This window comes from Paramormyrops kingsleyae, chromosome 5 (assembly GCF_048594095.1).
Source record: "Paramormyrops kingsleyae isolate MSU_618 chromosome 5, PKINGS_0.4, whole genome shotgun sequence".
Classification (NCBI taxonomy): Eukaryota; Metazoa; Chordata; class Actinopteri; order Osteoglossiformes; family Mormyridae; genus Paramormyrops; species Paramormyrops kingsleyae.
In genome coordinates this window covers 14,606,805-14,625,039 of record NC_132801.1, presented here as the reverse complement: position 1 = coordinate 14,625,039, position 18,235 = coordinate 14,606,805, and the positions used below count along the sequence as shown (strand labels likewise).

Below are 18,235 nucleotides of genomic sequence, written 5' to 3'. Positions count from 1 at the left end.
AGCTTCTCCTGAGACTACAGAGATAGTGGGGTAAATACCATAGTTCTGCAGCAAATGTTCTGGCACCATAGGTGAATTGTTTATGTAGAGAGCTATGTTGGCAATGCGTTTTACCAATTAGTTTATAAGTGATATGGTCTATTGTCACTGCTATCAGTCGAAGCCCATGTGGCACCCTAGGCAAGTTCCACCGTTGGTCCTCCACGTTCCAAGGCAAAGTGAAATTGTTCAGAAGACGGAACCCTAGGGGCCACCTGTGTCGCCTAATGGGTCGACCAGCACTGATTGGTACTGTTATTGAGTTTGAAGAGAATGTTGTCATACAAATTATTTAACTATTGCATCCTAGGCAATATAACAAGGCTAACAGAGCATGGGAGTCTTTAGGAACAACACTGTGCCTGGGAAACAACATTTTTTTAAGAACAGAAATCAAAGATGAAATGGAATCAACACAAACACATAAAAATCACAACCCTAATGATATAATTTTTTTGTATTGCATGCTTTAATATATAAAAAAATATGGTGTCAATTTCTGTGAATCCTTCTCTACTATTATGTATTATTCATTAAAAGAAACCTTCTAATTATTTCTTCACCATTGTTACAATATTCCTGAAGTACAATATCTTACCGGAAAACTGAAATGAAGAGAACATGAAATACTATCTTGTATTACACTGCCTCAAGCAATTGATGTAGAGAACAAAATCCCTAAATAGCCAAGAACTACCACTGACAGTAAGACTTGCAAGTGAATCGAGTGTAACTTAGATGGTAACAATGATCGGTCAATCATCATTTCATTGTCAGTTTAACACAATGGTATAGACACAAGCCATATTCAGCGAGCGTGGGAATATATGTCTGAGTAATTCAGTGGCTATTAACAAAATAGCTGTTTTATTGGAGTTCAACAGGAAGAAGTACTGTGCCACCCGGTTCCAAATGTCCCTTATGCAGTTCACTTTGCGCAACAAGAGAGGATGACTCAAAATTCTGACTGCATGTAGAAAACCATTAGGAATATATGTGTCACAGACCTGCTGGTGACCGGCCTTAAGATGCAGCTAGATCTCTGCTATCAAAATTCATAATAACATGAGCTGTTAACTGAGCTTGCTACATGTGCACCCCAGTAAAACTACTTTTGACACATTTCTATTCTGTTTCAGAATATAGGGCATGACTCAAGATATTGTAAGGACTCAACTGTGGTGAGAAAATAGGCCTCATCACTGAATCGTTATATATACTAAAAAAAAACACTATTTGAGAATTAAATGTTAAATATTTATTCTGTAACCTTAACATTTATGCATTTTCTGCATAAATCTGTCATATATATGGTATATAATATTCTTAGGAAATTATGCAATATTTGGTTGCTTGATTTTACTTATGAAAAAAATGTCTAGATTTCCATACAAATTGAAGTAGCATAGTCTTGCCATGAGGAGTTTTTGGAGATACAAACTAGGCCAACGGGAATCTATCATTTCTAGTTTGGTCTCTGATGGTGGACAGGTGTTAGGTAACATTTTAGACAAAGTACTCAACAAAAATAATCATGGGTACTGAAAGTATTAAAGTAATCTGCGCAGAATGGGTTCTACTGGGATACTTGTATCCAGGCCTATAGTTCTGCTCTGATACAGCCACCTGGGTCCAGAGCCTATGAGTGCAAGGCAGGGAACAACCCAGGATAGGTCATCGACCTATCGCATGGCACACTCACACATGCAAATCGACAGACAGTTTGATAACTCCAATTCACCTTAGCATGTTTTTCGACTGTGGGTGGAAACCAAAGTACCAAGGGAACCCCATGATGATACAGAGAGACCATGCAAGAGGTGTGAGGCAACAGTGCGAACCACTGTGCCACCGTCCCATCCACATGGATCTGATCATGGCTGGAAATTCTGGGGCTCCTGAAATCGAAGAGCGAGGAGGGGGGAGACTCCCCCACAATAGAATTTATAGCAATTTATAGCTATAGCAATAGTATTAGCAGGTCAGAGAATGGAGGGAAACTCATCCTCAACAATGTAACTGGCTTAAAAAATTTGGAAGCTCAATAATTATAGCATCTTAATAAAGGATACAATTTGTGTCTTTTAGCGCTTAGTTTTTAAAATTATTTATTCATGCATCGCAACACAAAATTGCGCAAAGGTAATTCAGTGACTATCAAATATTGCACCGTAAAATGCCTTATTTTTAAAAATACGTTTAGCTGTTAGAATAATGTGCTCTGTTTTTCATAACAGCCTTAGCTGTAATGTTTTCCTCCCACCCGATGGCCTTCTGTGTCAGTTGCTGTTTGCTGAATCCCTCCACCACTTCTACAGTCTCCAGCATGTCGTCAGTTGTTACTAACATGCCATGACACTAGCTACCCACCTTGCTTCAATATGCTGCCTCTTTACCATCTAACAACAAACTTGAAATGTTTGACAGTTGGTTCCTTGCCTGCATAATCATTAGTGTAAAGGTGATAGCAAGCAGTCTTGTCGTGCTCTTATGTTCAGAGCTACGAAGGCAGACCTGAGATTGTACAGGATGGTACATATATGTGTGTATGTGTGTGTGGGCATGTATATATTATATTGTGGGAACCTGTTATTTTGACCTTGTTGGGAAATTTTTCCAGTTCCCACAAGAGAAAACTCAATAAAAAAAAAAAAATTGTGAATGCAATCAAAACAGTAAAATAGTCAAAGGTCTTGTATTTTGTTTGGTTACTTGTGGTTAATGTTAGAGCTGGGTAGGGGTTAAGGCCGTAATAGTTAGGATTATCCCCATAGAAATGAATGAAAAGTCCCCACAATGATAGGAATAAATACTGTGTATGTGTGTGTGTGTGTGTCAGATTCCTCAAAATATGCAGACCTATCCAGCCAATTTTATGTTTTCATGTCTATTGTTGACATACTAAATGCTAAGAGCTCTAAGAGTATTGATGATGCAGTTATGATTCAGTGTCAACAATAAGAAGAAATCAATGGCTTAGAGCATGGGTCTTCAACAGGGGGTCTCTGACCTCCAGGGGGTCTGTGGAGAAACTGCAGGGGATCTGTGAATCATTGTGTAATGACAAACTACTTATTGTGAAATCTTATAAAATATGTCTATACCTAAATTTTGTATAAACCCAAACCATTAAAAAGTCAAACCACTGATAAATAATCACCACAAACTGCTCTATGAATTAAACACATTCATTTGGTTGGCATGCAAGCTCCTTATTCAGCTCAAATGCTATTGTACAGGTGTCCCGCTGGGACAACAGAGCCTAATGTGACGTAAACAGAAAACGCACAATGTTAATGAACACAGTCACATACAATGTACACAAATACACAATGTACTGAGAAGCATCTGCAGTCTAAATCACATGACCAATGGACATTAAAATAAGAAATCTTATTTCTTACTTGTGTATGGTGTGATGGCCAAATAAAAAGAAAGATATCGCGGTTCCATCTTCCAGATCCATGACACGATTCTTTTGTGGTTTCGGTCTCAGTTTCAGAACCATCACACCATTAATTTTTGCACTTTAAGTATCAAGACAAACTAAATAAATAGGTTGATAGGGTCATTTATATGTATTCAATTATTCAGTAATCAGCAGGATAATATAGTTAATGTGTTAATATAAGCCAGGCCTATTCTGTAACAGTGAAGAAGGGGTCCCCACTCTCTCTCTATCCACCAAGGGATCCCTGGCCTGAAAAAGGTTGAAGACACCTGGCTTGAAGCAGTGCATTTTACTTTTTACTCATTGTGAAGACACATATATGGGTATCACATTATGCTGTTTTGGCAGTCCTGCTTCCTAATTCATAAACATCATGCCCAGAGGGATTGGGATGAACCCTGGACAGGAAAGATAGTTTCTCACTAGGGTTCCAGTGTGTGTGTGTTTATAACGTACTACTCAGTTTCTTCAGATTACCCCATAATGAGTATTAATTTCTTTTTGCTATATGTAAGCAAATTTTTTTCTTGGGGGAAATGAAAGGAACCACTGAATCTCACTATTATTTCAAGCCACGATTGTTAATCTGTTCAACCATTGCATCATTGAAGGCTAATGTGCAAAGGTTTTGTATATTGGCCCAGTACTGCTTACACTTGTAACTGGGCTTAGCCTTGCTGCACTAATGCCTAATTGATTCCTTGATAGCTGTAGGTTATAATGTTAAATAAAGTCAATATAATGACCTTGCAACTTATGCACTGTAAGTTTTGGTGAACTATAGTTAGGCTAAACCTCACCTTTATTCCCTTAAAACCTTTTAACTTTAAATCTATTCAGAAGTCTGATAAAAAAAAGTTCTGTTATAAACTATGCATTACTTAGAGGTAAATTGAGTTTCACCTCAGGCTATTTAGGTCCAGCCTGATAAAGAGCACTACATATTCAATCAGACATGAAAATTTTATTTTAATTAGCAGTAAAATAACTCTTGATCTCATTACTATATCATTCTTTGCCTTATTTTAAGATATTTAATCTTTATTATTAAAATTTGATAAAAAAACATCAGACAAGGCACCAGATTTTAATTTCTATTACATTTTTTAAAGATTTGTCCTTCTGAAACTTTGGAGGGGCATAATGTCAGGATTACTGTCTAACAGTACAGTACATGGCCATTATATTTTCAACTGCAAAGAATGTGCTGTCAAAATATTGGATCTGTGTTGGTTGTGATTTGTATTCAGTAAAGGGACAATGAGCAATGGTGTTTTGGGCAAATTGTGTCTAACGGCCAAGGACCATAGACTAGGCAATGAGGTATATCTGTAACATAGGTGCTATAGTATATGATCTAGAAAACATTACTAAATCACGACACAGATTCAGTGCATAGTAGTTAAAAGCTTTTGTTACACTTCATAGTCAAGGTTGGCAACAAAAAAATTCAACCTAGGCCACCTATCCATACATCACACCAGGTCTTCTGCCCACTGGATCCCGAGACCAACAGTCCAAACGCTGCTGGAAACAAGGAACCAGATGGACTTGGCTGCTGACTGGATGGACTCCAGGATCAGGTGAACCAGAAGGCAGATTCAAGTGCAGAGGGCCGAAGAACCCAGACCAGGAACCAGTGAGCATACTGTATAAAGGGGGAAAAAACACAAAAACCAGGACATTCACATAGAAACCTCTAGAGAGAGGACACCAGCGGCACAACACACCAGCTGTGGAACGCCGGCTACTAGGGGTAATGAATCCAGAAACCAGCTAACCAGAAACCTAAAACAAGATGCCGGTCAAGAAGAACCATGACCAGCCAAACCACCAAGCCAGGACCTACAGGCAACTGACACGGTAAAAAGAAAACAGACCTACTCCATAAAGCCCCATAAAACAGACCTCTGACAGAGCCAACTGAGCCTTATGCTCTAAGGCAGGGGTGTCAAACTCCAGTCCTGGAGGGCCAGAGCCCTGCACATTTTTGGGTTTCCCCTCATTTAACACACCTGATTCAACTCCTTGTGCTAATTACCACACAGCTCTTGAGCTGAATCATTTGTGGTGGAACAGGGAAAGAACTAAGCTGCACAGGGCACCCCTGCTCTAAGAACAAATCCGATGACTGTGCTATGAGAACTGCTCACTGCTCTGCTTATATAAGGTAGGCAGAGTTGGGTAATTCAAGCCCAGAGAGTAAAAGTCCAGACTAAGATTTAGTTTCAACCAACTAGTTGAGCATAAAGAGTCACAGTCACAGAGTACTCAACTGGTTGGTTGAAACAAAATCCTGGTCTGGGCTTTTACTCTCTGGATCTGAATTGTCCAATTCTGAAGGTAGGGCTCTAATTGCCATCAGCCCAGAGCAGGCTCAATTCCCTCATTAGTAAATCAGGGACCGATGTGACACTAAAATCACAACAAAGTGATCACCAATGCATCTTTTCCAGGAAGGCACATCCTACGCAATAAGAATGAATGGATTCAGCAGTACCTAGCCATAGTGAGAGCTTGGAGAGGTAAGAAATTAGCCAGCAGACAGAACAGGTCTGCCTTCAAGGCATCGTAATTAGTTATCCAGTCATAAAGCACTGTGAGGAACAGTGTGATGGCCAGAGAGTTAGTGAGAAAAAATGGATGGAAAGAGCTGTTTTGGAAGCACAGCATTGATAGGAATAGCCATAGGCAGTACAAGTGAAAATTTTCCCCAAATTTACTCAATTGCACTAACTGAATGTCTGCTGAAATTATTTAATTTCTTATAAATAATGTAAATAATGAAAGCATTTTTTTTTTTTGTGATATACTGAAATAAGTGAATTTGCCGACCCATCTTGTCCTATTCAGTAGTGTATCCCAGGCTTAGGGCACAAGACTGGACACTGGAACACCAAATTCTAAGGTCCATACTCATGGACATGTGGGCAACTTGGCGCTCGATTCAGCCGATCTTCTGTATGCTTTTCGGATACCATGCAGTGCTGATGTCAAAACATCTGTAGAAAAATTATAATGAATTCTTAAGATAGATTGCACTAATTTATAGAGCTGGGAAATTTAATGTGTGCAGTATTTTGTTACTCAAATGGAAAATAATATGAGCGCAGGTTTTTTAGAGACATAATATCTATAATATTACTTCCTGGTTGTAAACAAAATGAGAGTTTGGGTTGTGACATTGCACAGAATCACAGAATTCAGAGCTAAATTCAAAACATTCAGTTAGCATCTCACAGGGAAGTACGGAAAAGGATTAGGGCCACCATTAAAAAATTATTTAAATTCTGACTTTAATCTCAGAATTCTGATTTTAATCTCAGAATTCTGATTTTTTTTCTCTCAGAATTCTGACATTAAAGTCAGAATTCAAATAATATTTTCATGGTGGCCCTAATCCTCTTCCGTAGGGAAGCGGATGCTACTTGGTTTACTTTGCTTTAAAAATTAACTGACAAAGGCGTTTATATGATAAAAATATCATACTTTGCAACTTTTGTTTTATTTTATTGAAGGCTTATACCTTTAAATCTTAAGATCTTTCATGTTATATAGTGTACTTTCGGTGGTTGTTATGCTTCTGTTTTTAGAGCCATTTGCCAAATACAGTAGGTTTAAGATTTTAAATTGATCATGCAGTCGGGATTAAAAAGTGTTTCATTTCGCCTGTTGAGTGTCATGCGATTATATGTACATGTGGCATATACCATTAATCCCAAGGTGTCTGATGAAAAGAAATGAACATCCCTTAATATCCCTACTTATAATATAATACCCTCTGTTTTCTTATTACTATCTGTTCATTGAGCCTTTTTGAAAGCATTGAAAGTCAGCTTACACTTGTTTGTAAGTAGTAATTTTTTTTGTAAATGAATACATCACAAGTTTAAATGAAACCATAAAACAGATATTAAAATATGGATCATTCTCACAAACTTGACCTTTTGTTGAATAACAAATGACTCTCAAGACCAGTTCAGTGTCCAAAAGGACCAAGTGTGAACGTGATATTGACTGAGACCACATAAAAGCTGAAGCGCACCAGAAATTGAACCAAATGCTTTTGAAAGGTGATGAACAATGTGAATCCAAAGAGAACCAAGTTCACTTTCCCTTGGCCCATTTTGTGGTCCACTTAAAGAATGCTATACAGCCATAGAAAAAATTGAGACCACTTATTTTTAAACAAATCTTTAAATCCTGAATTGATCATGATTCTGCTGGCAGGAGGCTACGCTGAGCAGTGGGTTGCTTCCAGGTTCAAAATTTCTAAAACAGCAGCACACAAGAATAAGGTGAAGCACGAGACACTGGGAATGACCAGACACCAGCCAGGTAGAGGGCAGAACGACTTTCTTATGCCAGAGATGACCGGTAACTTGTTTGACAGTTTCTGATGAATCGTTGGATGATATCAAGCGACCTTCAAAGCTAATGGGAAACATTAAGTGCAGGTGTGAAGTGCACTGCTAGGACAGTTCGTTTCAGACTTCTAGAAGCAGGACTGAAGTCCCATAAAGCAAGGAAGAAGCCCTTCATTAATGAGAAGCAGGGAAGAGCCAGGCTGGAGTTTGCAAAAAAAAAAATATTATTCGCACACCCATAAATTGAGAAATGAATGAAACAAAAAAATTGGGCTGCGGTCTCAATTTTTTCCACGACTATATATGAAAATGCCCTTAGAGATGCCACTACATCTTTGGACTTAAGTTTGGAAACGCCAAGCCACCTCCAAAGGAGACTGGTATTGTCTCTTCACATGACCTGGCCACCTGACTTAAACACAGTATAAATGGTTTTGGAGGATTTTGACCAGAGAGTGAAAGAAAACAGCCAATGAGTGCTCAGGACATATGAGGAACCTCCTTCAGGAGAGCTGGAAAAGCATCTCAGGAGGTCACCTCATGAAACTGGCATAGAGGAGACAGTAGGGGCAGCCAGTCCCTGTAGTGATTGGGTTTAGGGGCCTTGCTCTAACCCAGGGATTTGAACTGGCAACTTTTGGAGTAATACAGTACATATGTAATACATATATTACATATATTTGCTGCAATTATTTAGCATTTACTTTTCTCCAAAGCAACATACAAATGAAACAGATAATATATAACAAGCTCTTAAGGGGCCAACCAAGTACAAGTTCTGCTAGGCTCAGCTTCTGATTGACCAGTAACAAGTTCAAGATGCTTGTGGGAACAACAGCTACAAACACTACTTAGAACCTCACATCTGAAAAGCTTTAAAAATAAAGATCACCCAAGAGAATCTGCTAGGATCAATGTCTAAGTGTGAAATATGAGAACAGAGGGATCAGTAATGCTAAGCGAAACCATTTCAATAAAACAGCCAACAAAGACAGTGAACTTGTGAGGGTCTGTGGCAGACTGAGGCTAGCTGAAGTGTAATAGATGGGTCTTAAGATGTTTCTTGAGGTCATAAAGGTCTCTGCAGTCCAGGTTTAGCACCAATTTACACAGATAAAAATTTTGGAGTTCACTAAATGCAACGTTGACATTTTTACATTTGTGTATGAAAATATGGCGCTAATCTCAATAAATCAAGTTATTTTCACTGGAATTTTTTCAAAGAGCATATAAATAAAAGGGGTGATATTAAAGGGTGGTGTGCTGGTGCAGTGGTTAGCATTGTCACCTCACACCTCTGGGACCAGCGTTTGTGTCTTTGTCACTCTCTGTGTTGTTGTCGTATTTACTCCAGTTTTCCCCCACAGTCCAAAAACATGTTGAGGCTGATTGCAGTTACCAAATTGCCCATAGGTGTGAGTGTGCCCTGTGATGGGTTGGCACCCCATCTTGGGTTGTTCCCTGCCTTGTGCCCTGCGATGGGTTGGCACCCCATCCTGGGTTGTTCCCTGCCTTGTGCCCTGCGATGGGTTGGCACCCCATCCTGGGTTGTTCCCTGCCTTGTGCCCTGTGATGGGTTGGCACCCCATCCTGGGTTGTTCCCTGCCTTGTGCCCTGCGATGGGTTGGCACCCCATCCTGGGTTGTTCCCTGCCTTGTGCCCTGCGATGGGTTGGCACCCCAACCTGGGTTGTTCCCTGCCTTGTGGCCTGGGATGGGTTGGCACCCCATCCTGGGTTGTTCCCTGCCTTGTGCCCTGCGATGGGTTGGCACCCCAACCTGGGTTGTTCCCTGCCTTGTGCCCTGCGATGGGTTGGCACCCCATCCTGGGTTGTTCCCTGCCTTGTGCCCTGCGATGGGTTGGCACCCCATCCTGGGTTGTTCCCTGCCTTGTGCCCTGCGATGGGTTGGCACCCCATCCTGGGTTGTTCCCTGCCTTGTGCCCTGCGATGGGTTGGCATCCCATCCTGGGTTGTTCCCTGCCTTGTGCCCTGCGATGGGTTGGCATCCCATCCTGGGTTGTTCCCTGCCTTGTGCCCTGCGATGGGTTGGCACCCCATCCTGGGTTGTTCCCTGCCTTGTGCCCTGCGATGGGTTGGCACCCCATCCTGGGTTGTTCCCTGCCTTGTGCCCGGCGATGGGTTGGCACCCCAACCTGGGTTGTTCCCTGCCTTGTGCCCTGTGATGGGTTGTCATCCCATCCTGGGTTGTTCCCTGCCTTGTGGCCTGGGATGGGTTGGCACCCCATCCTGGGTTGTTCCCTGCCTTGTGCCCTGCGATGGGTTGGCACCCCATCCTGGGTTGTTCCCTGCCTTGTGCCCTGCGATGGGTTGGCACCCCATCCTGGGTTGTTCCCTGCCTTGTGCCCTGCGATGGGTTGGCACCCCATCCTGGGTTGTTCCCTGCCTTGTGCCCTGCGATGGGTTGGCACCCCATCTTGGGTTGTTCCCTGCCTTGTGCCCTGCGATGGGTTGGCACCCCATCCTGGGTTGTTCCCTGCCTTGTGCCCGGCGATGGGTTGGCACCCCAACCTGGGTTGTTCCCTGCCTTGTGCCCTGTGATGGGTTGTCATCCCATGCTGGGTTGTTCCCTGCCTTGTGGCCTGGGATGGGTTGGCACCCCATCCTGGGTTGTTCCCTGCCTTGTGCCTTGCGATGGGTTGGCATCCCATCCTGGGTTGTTCCCTGCCTTGTGCCCTGCGATGGGTTGGCACCCCATCCTGGGTTGTTCCCTGCCTTGTGCCCTGCGATGGGTTGGCACCCCATCCTGGGTTGTTCCCTGCCTTGTGCCCTGCGATGGGTTGGCACCCCATCCTGGGTTGTTCCCTGCCTTGTGCCCTGCGATGGGTTGGCACCCCAACCTGGGTTGTTCCCTGCCTTGTGCCCTGTGATGGGTTGTCACCCCATGCTGGGTTGTTCCCTGCCTTGTGGCCTGGGATGGGTTGGCACCCCATCCTGGGTTGTTCCCTGCCTTGTGCCTTGCGATGGGTTGGCATCCCATCCTGGGTTGTTCCCTGCCTTGTGCCCTGCGATGGGTTGGCATCCCATCCTGGGTTGTTCCCTGCCTTGTGCCCTGCGATGGGTTGGCACCCCATCCTGGGTTGTTCCCTGCCTTGTGCCCTGCGATGGGTTGGCACCCCATCCTGGGTTGTTCCCTGCCTTGTGCCCTGCGATGGGTTGGCACCCCAACCTGGGTTGTTCCCTGCCTTGTGCCCTGTGATGGGTTGTCACCCCATGCTGGGTTGTTCCCTGCCTTGTGCCCTGCGATGGGTTGGCACCCCATCCTGGGTTGTTCCCTGCCTTGTGCCCTGCGATGGGTTGGCACCCCAACCTGGGTTGTTCCCTGCCTTGTGCCCTGTGATGGGTTGTCACCCCATGCTGGGTTGTTCCCTGCCTTGTGGCCTGGGATGGGTTGGCACCCCATCCTGGGTTGTTCCCTGCCTTGTGCCTTGCGATGGGTTGGCATCCCATCCTGGGTTGTTCCCTGCCTTGTGCCCTGCGATGGGTTGGCACCCCATCCTGGGTTGTTCCCTGCCTTGTGCCCTGTGATGGGTTGGCACCCCATCTTGGGTTGTTCCCTGCCTTGTGCCCATAGGCTCCAGATCCCCCACAACCCTGAATAGGACAAGCGGTTTCAGAAAATGGATGGATAGGTAATATTAAGGAATTAAACAGACATTTTAAAAGACATGTACTGTATCTTACATGTGGTTTTTCTGGATACACAGATTTTTATTTATTATCTTAAATAAAAGACAATCTCAATTCTTTAGGCTTTACTGCACAGTAATGGGCTGTATATGAGACAAGAAATGTACTGACTGCACACCATAAATTGTTCTTACAGTTTGTATTGTCATGATTTTGGTCATTTCCTTGAAGTATTATCTGAAATATATCTGACTATCTTGTCAATTAATTTAAAGAAGCAAACCAGAACCATAGTCTGTTATGTAAACAGTTGTAGGATTGTATACTTTTATTTAAAGTGAAATTTCTTTGTCCTTTGTCCAAATGTGTCCTGATTTTCCCATCTTCAGCTCATCCCTGGGTCAACAAGGGAGGGACTTGCATTACATTTCTTTAGCCAGCCACAGTCTTCATTGTATAACCTTTATACTCTAATGCTGGAAAATCAGAATGTCCTTCAGTCCACACACATAGTGAAAGATTTTTTTTTGTGGTTTTCCACTTTGGTTTTTGTAAAACTCTCACTTTTAGTAAATAGTCTGAGACAGATAAATATACTATCAAACATAATGTGTCAAATAAATACATCTATAATGGCTTAACGTGAAATAAAAATGTTTACATTTACACTGTTTATAAGTTTAAATATATATATATATAGCTAAAAATCCCCAAGCTTTCAACATTACATATGCAAAAGATTGATATTGGGCAAGATAATTTTATATAGTTTATAAAATTCATAATAACTTAGATAACTGATAATTTAATAAACACAGAAAAAGAGGGCATGAGAGGCTGTGAAATAGGATAGATTTCCTGGCAAACCCAACACATGCATGCTGTCTCCAGTGATTCCAGTCCTTAATTTTGGTTCATTTATTTAATGGATGACACAGCATGCCAGATGCAAGGGTGTTACACTAACTTTAGACTGACAGTATAATCCATTCTGCAAGAGAAATTTTGGAGACTAAGCACATGCTGTTATATTGAGGAATTTCTGGGGAAAAAAGAGTAATTAATAGACGTTTTGATAGATGGGAAAATCATAATATATTTTAACTGAAATATATTAAAATATATTTAAGTGAAAGACAATAAATGCTCTTTTTAAGCAGTTGAGTGTGTCATCTTCCTCAGACACCATAGCTATAGCATTCATTTTAAACTAAGAAAAATTATTGGTGGGGATTCTACCCTGAAATTATCCCGAGGCCTTCAACATAATATTTCTGATCATTTTGTGTAAAATTGAGGATCTGTGCCCTTCATCTTATTAAATATTGCAGCAGCCCAATCACTATTTTACATACTCTGAAATAGGTGAAAATGCATTTTTTATATTCAGTTTTTAAGGAATGATCTCACAGGCCCCCAACTGAATTGAAAAAAAAGAATACATTTATATTCAAGAACCAAATAAACAAAAGTTTTCATAAATTTGTCCCCCTTAAAGTATAATATATTCCTGCATAATATCTGGAAGTAAAATTCCTTAAAAGATCTGATTTAATATCAATCATATCTCATGCTTAAAAAATGCTACCAATGTAATATCTTTATAATAGCGTCATCACTGATATGCAACTATGGGCTGAATAAAAATACAAGTGTTTGAAGTCAAATATTATACACATTTTTTGCAGTGGTTCTACAGTTGATTAGTTTTTTTTTGTTCTGCTAATGTATATGGTAAACAAATAGCTTCCAGTGGCAGGGCAAAAATGGGCAAAAGAGAATAATAAGGACCTAATGAATGCTTGTGCAAATGGTGGCAGCCAGCTGTAGTACAAAACCGATTCTGAACCATTCTTCGTTTACAAGATAGAAAAATGCAAAATAAATAATAAAAGGTCACTAAAAGAGAAGGATATTATATTTTCAGATGTCAAGTTGAAAGTAGATTACTATATACATATATCCCACAATAACCAAATAGTATTTGTTATGATGTGGCATGGCACAGGCCGGAAAAAGGTGGATGATCCACTTGCGGCTCAGAGACTAAAGGGGTGTATTAAATAAAAACAGAACACACAGGGAAATCACAAAATAAAAGGGACCACAAGGGGTCAAAACTAAACTTTAGAAAAAACAAATTAAAAGAAAACTAAAAAGCTAACATACAAAGGGACCAGGAACAGGACCAGGGAACCTAACAACAGTACCATTATGATATGCCGAAGACACGACGGGAAAGGAAGCACCGGAGTCCAGAAGTTAGGGTAAAACTAGGGATTTAATCGAAGAATCAGGAGCACTAAAAACCCTAGCAATCCAAAACATTAATAACAGGACTCGGGAAAGACTAACAGGGAAGCACTTAAATACAGAAACTAAATCAGACAGGACTAGGAACAGCTGGTAACATGGGGATTCCACATGAGGTTAACAAGGGGGTGTGGCACACAGGAGGAGCGGTATGATCAGGATGTGACAAGGACCAGAACCAGGGAAACAACCGTAAAAACAGATGTTAATACATATCTCTAATGAACAGTATAAATATGTGCATGTTTACAATACCTTTTTTATAATGCTCCTTTATATAAGCGTAGTTTTTATTTAACAGGACATTGTTTTACAAATGTTGGTTTACACCACAGGCCCAGGGGTGGGGCTCGATGGCGAATGCCTGGTGGCCAGGCCTGCACCAGGCCTGGTCCCCCCTCCAATGGGCTCACCACCAGTAGGAGGGGCCAAAGGGGTCGGGTGCATTGTGAGTTGGACAGTGGCCAAAGGCGGGGACCTTGGCAGTCCGATCCTCGGCTGCAGAAGCTAGCTCTACGGACATGGAATGTCACCTCTCTGATGGGGAAGGAGCCTGAGTTCTGCTTGTGAGGTTCCGACTAGATATAGTTGGGCTCACCTCGACACATGGCTTGGGCTCTGGAACCTTGTCTCCTTGTGGGGGGTTGGACCCTCTTCCACTCTGGAGTTGCTCACGGGGAGAGGCACCGAGCAGGGGTGGACATACTTATTGTCCCCTGGCTGGGTGCCTGTACATTGGGGTTTACCGCAGTGGATGAGAAGGTAGCCTCCCTTTGCCTTCGAGTGGGGGGACAGGTCCTGATTGTTTGCACTTATGCGCCAAACGGCAGTTCAGAATACCCACCCTTTTTGGAGTCCTTGGAAGGGGGGTTGGAGAGCACTCCTCCTGGGGACTCTCTTGTTCTGCTGGGGGACTTCTATGCTCATGTGGACAATGACAGTGAGACCTGGAGGGGCGTGATTGGGAGGAACGACCCCCCTGATCTGAACCCGAGTGGTGTTTTGTTATTGGACTTCTGTACTCGTCACGGATTGTCCATAATGAACACCATGTTCAAGCATAAAGGTGTCAATATGTGCACTTAGCACCAGGACACCCTAGACCACAGTTCAATGATTGACTTTGTGGTTGTGTCATCGGACTTGTGGCCAGATGTATTGGACACTCGAGTGAGGAGAGGGGCGGAGCTGTCAACCGATCACCACCTGGTGGGTTGGCTACACTGGTGGGAGAGGAAGCCGGTCAGACCTGGCAGACCCAAGCGTATAGTGCGGGTCTGCTGGGAACGTCTGATGGAATCCCTTGTCAGAAGGAGCTTCAACTCCTACCTCCGGCACAACTTCACCCACGTCCCGGGGGAGGCGGGGGACATTGAGTCCGAATGGGCCAGGTTCCATGCCTCCATTGTGGAGGTGGCTGACCGGAGCTATGGCCGTAAGGTGGTCGGTGCCTTGAAGAGCCTGAAGTCTACTGCAGGGAAGATCGTTGATGGGATATCATAGGACACACACTCATACACAAACATATACAGTATGTCGTGTGTATAGGATTCAGAAGTCCTGACTAGGGCGGAAGAATATAGATCAGTCACTGTTGGTCACAGTTTTAAAGAAATGGGACAGCAAGGTGACCTGTGGATTGTTGAGATCTTGATGGGGTATGTGGTTTGATAAGGCTCTTCAAGTAAAATGGATCTGTGTCCCCAGTAGCTTGAAAGCCCATAGCAAAGTTTTGGATTTGACCTTTGACCTTCAGCCAGTGAAGGGAGACCAGGAGGGATGAGATGTGAGGCAGGTCAAAGAAAAGTCATGCAACTGCCTTCTGGCTAAGCTGGAGGGTTCCGAGGGCACATGCTGGTAGCCCAGTGATGGCGAAGTTGCAGCAGTCCAGGTTAGAGATCTCATCTATCTTTGACAGGAGGAAAGGACCAAGCATAGATACCTGCATGACCCCTGTGGGTTGCTGAGGTGAAGAAAGATGGGCTTTCCAGAAACTTGATAAGACCTGCCAGAGAGGGAATCCCTGGAACATAAGGAGAGAGACGAGAGGGCTGCTCCAGATAAATGGGGATTCCAGGGAAAAAAATCCATATATACCTTCTTTCTGACACACTAATAACTCCATAAAATATATCCATAAATCACTTTTATAACCTACATATATTGTTGTACCTGTTGCTTTCAGCATTGCATATCCCGGCACTGGAAAATATTTTGGAATATTTTCACGTATGTTTGTCTGTTACTTTTTGCATGCTGTATACCAGTAACTTTCTAAAAATCTCTTAAAGACTGCACACTTAAAATATACCATTCACTTTCCTTGAAACAGTAGAATATATACTTACTAAGGTTTAACTGACATGGTATTATGAACAGTGCCTCTTATTGTACATCAGTACCTCTGACTTCCAAACAGCCATTAATGAAACACAGGGCATTGGTTATACTGGGTAGAATGCAAGGCTTTATGTATGCACACATACACCGTGCAACACTTTTTTAGCTACACACTGGCCTCCAACATCAGTTCAAGTGGACTGGTTCAGTCCATGGTGGGAAACTGAGAGCTAGCTGTAGGGAAGGCTTGCCTTGCACACGTAATCTACATTGGTCATACTAGACAAACACGTTCATATCCTTTTCAGAGGTCTCAGTCTTTGACTGTTAGATATACCTTAGTTTTAATATTGATAAACACTGGCCTTTACTGAGATTTCAACTTCAGTTAAAGAAGATAGCAACAGGTTTTATCTGTTGTGTAAATATACAACACTTAAATAGCAACTTCCACTCTCAGCAACATTCTTTGGAAAAAATGCTCTGCTGTTGTTTGCCTAATTGATGGTTGTGTGAGCTATTAATAGGTGATGTCTGCATATGCCAAATCTGTGTAAAAGTAAAGTTTAGATCAGTGGTACAATTTTTTCCAATTTATTTCTGCATTTTAATGAACTTGACATTTTCTATACCTCATTCGGTAACCATGACTTTTATAAGGGAAATGGAGTGTCCCAGTTCCCTATCAGTGTTTCAAAATCTACAATGATTTTGGTACATTTTTGTGACATATGTCTAGCCAGAATTATGCATACTGCCCTTACAGCATAATGTCAGGAATAAGCATTACCCAGCATCTGAAGCTATCACAAAATGATAAAACAAATGACTGACTAAAGCCAATGATTACATTTTCATCTTTTCTTATTATTGTTTAAAACATCAACCCAGATGTAGTCTATACATCAAAAGAGAATTGATGTTTTGGAAAGGATGTGTAATTTTTTTCCCCACATGCTACATGTAATATTGCTCATTTATATCCAGCATTCACATATACTGTATGTGAACCTTCAAACCATCAGGTAAATTGCAGAGGTTGTTGATTTAATGAAAATTTGCCTCTGTATCCCTAGCCCTCTTAAGCTGAAAATTCATTCATTCAAAAGATGTTACAGCAAAATAGAAGGATGATTACATCTTAGTGATGTTACAAATCACAAATTTCCTGCAGGGCAGATATATAACAGGGAAAACAACAGTATAAGCCATTGTTTTTTCAAAAGGTTGATAATTATGTGTTACTTTGTTGTTAGATTTAGCAACTTTTCAGAACCTTTTCTGACTTGTTTTTTCATTCAAAAATGCAATTACTGACAAATCTAAAAACTTTTTGGACAAATCTAAGTTTCTCTCTGAGTGACCACATGTAAATACATGTAATCTTCAGTTACCGTTAGTTAACATTTCAGTCGCTATTCTGTTGTCTGTCAAGAGAAACAGAAAAAATGTAAATAAGAACAGGTTTATTGAGAATTCAGCTATATTAAAGTACAGTATATACCAAAAGAGAGTAGGTGAGAAGGAAATAGATGAAAAGATGTGGCATCAGCTGATACTACGGAAAATGCAAATATGACACAATGACATCATCCGTTTATACTGATTAGCATATGGCATCATCTACTGTAGCAACATTTAGCTACTTCCCATTGAAAGTAGTTGGCAACACTGCTCCACATGCTTCTATTTTGGAAAGAGCATGGATAAGCACTTTCCATGACCCTGCATAATAGGATGAGTGAGTACAGAAAATGGATGGATGGAGATAAGTGCTCCCTCAGAGAAAACTTCAAGTGTCAAAGAAGAAAGTGACAGTTCAAAAGCTGTGGATAAGGTGAAAAGATATTGGTCGTGTGGTCCTACTTTTTGCAGTCCAATATGTAACAAACTGGTGCTGTGTACTGTAAACTCTGCCAAAAGCTTGTGCCGACTAAAGCTGGAAACACTGAATATATTTCATCAATTGAAGTATTGCCATCCAATACAATATAGAGAATGATAAATTACAGGGCAGACTGCGTCCCAAAAATTAAACATGATATTATGGGTGCCAATCTCTACAAGCAATGTCAG

General features: G+C 41.7%; 1 protein-coding gene across 1 annotated transcript in view; it reads right to left on the bottom strand.

Moving 5' to 3' along the window:
* nme2a (NME/NM23 nucleoside diphosphate kinase 2a) overlaps positions 1 to 17,865 on the bottom strand; it is a 130,361-nt gene extending 112,496 nt beyond the window's left edge. The window contains exon 1 of the mRNA XM_072712201.1: positions 17,862 to 17,865. The gene's annotated coding sequence lies outside the window, so the exon portion shown is untranslated. The remainder of the gene's footprint in view (positions 1 to 17,861) is intronic.
* Between the last annotated feature and the right edge of the window lie 370 nt (positions 17,866 to 18,235).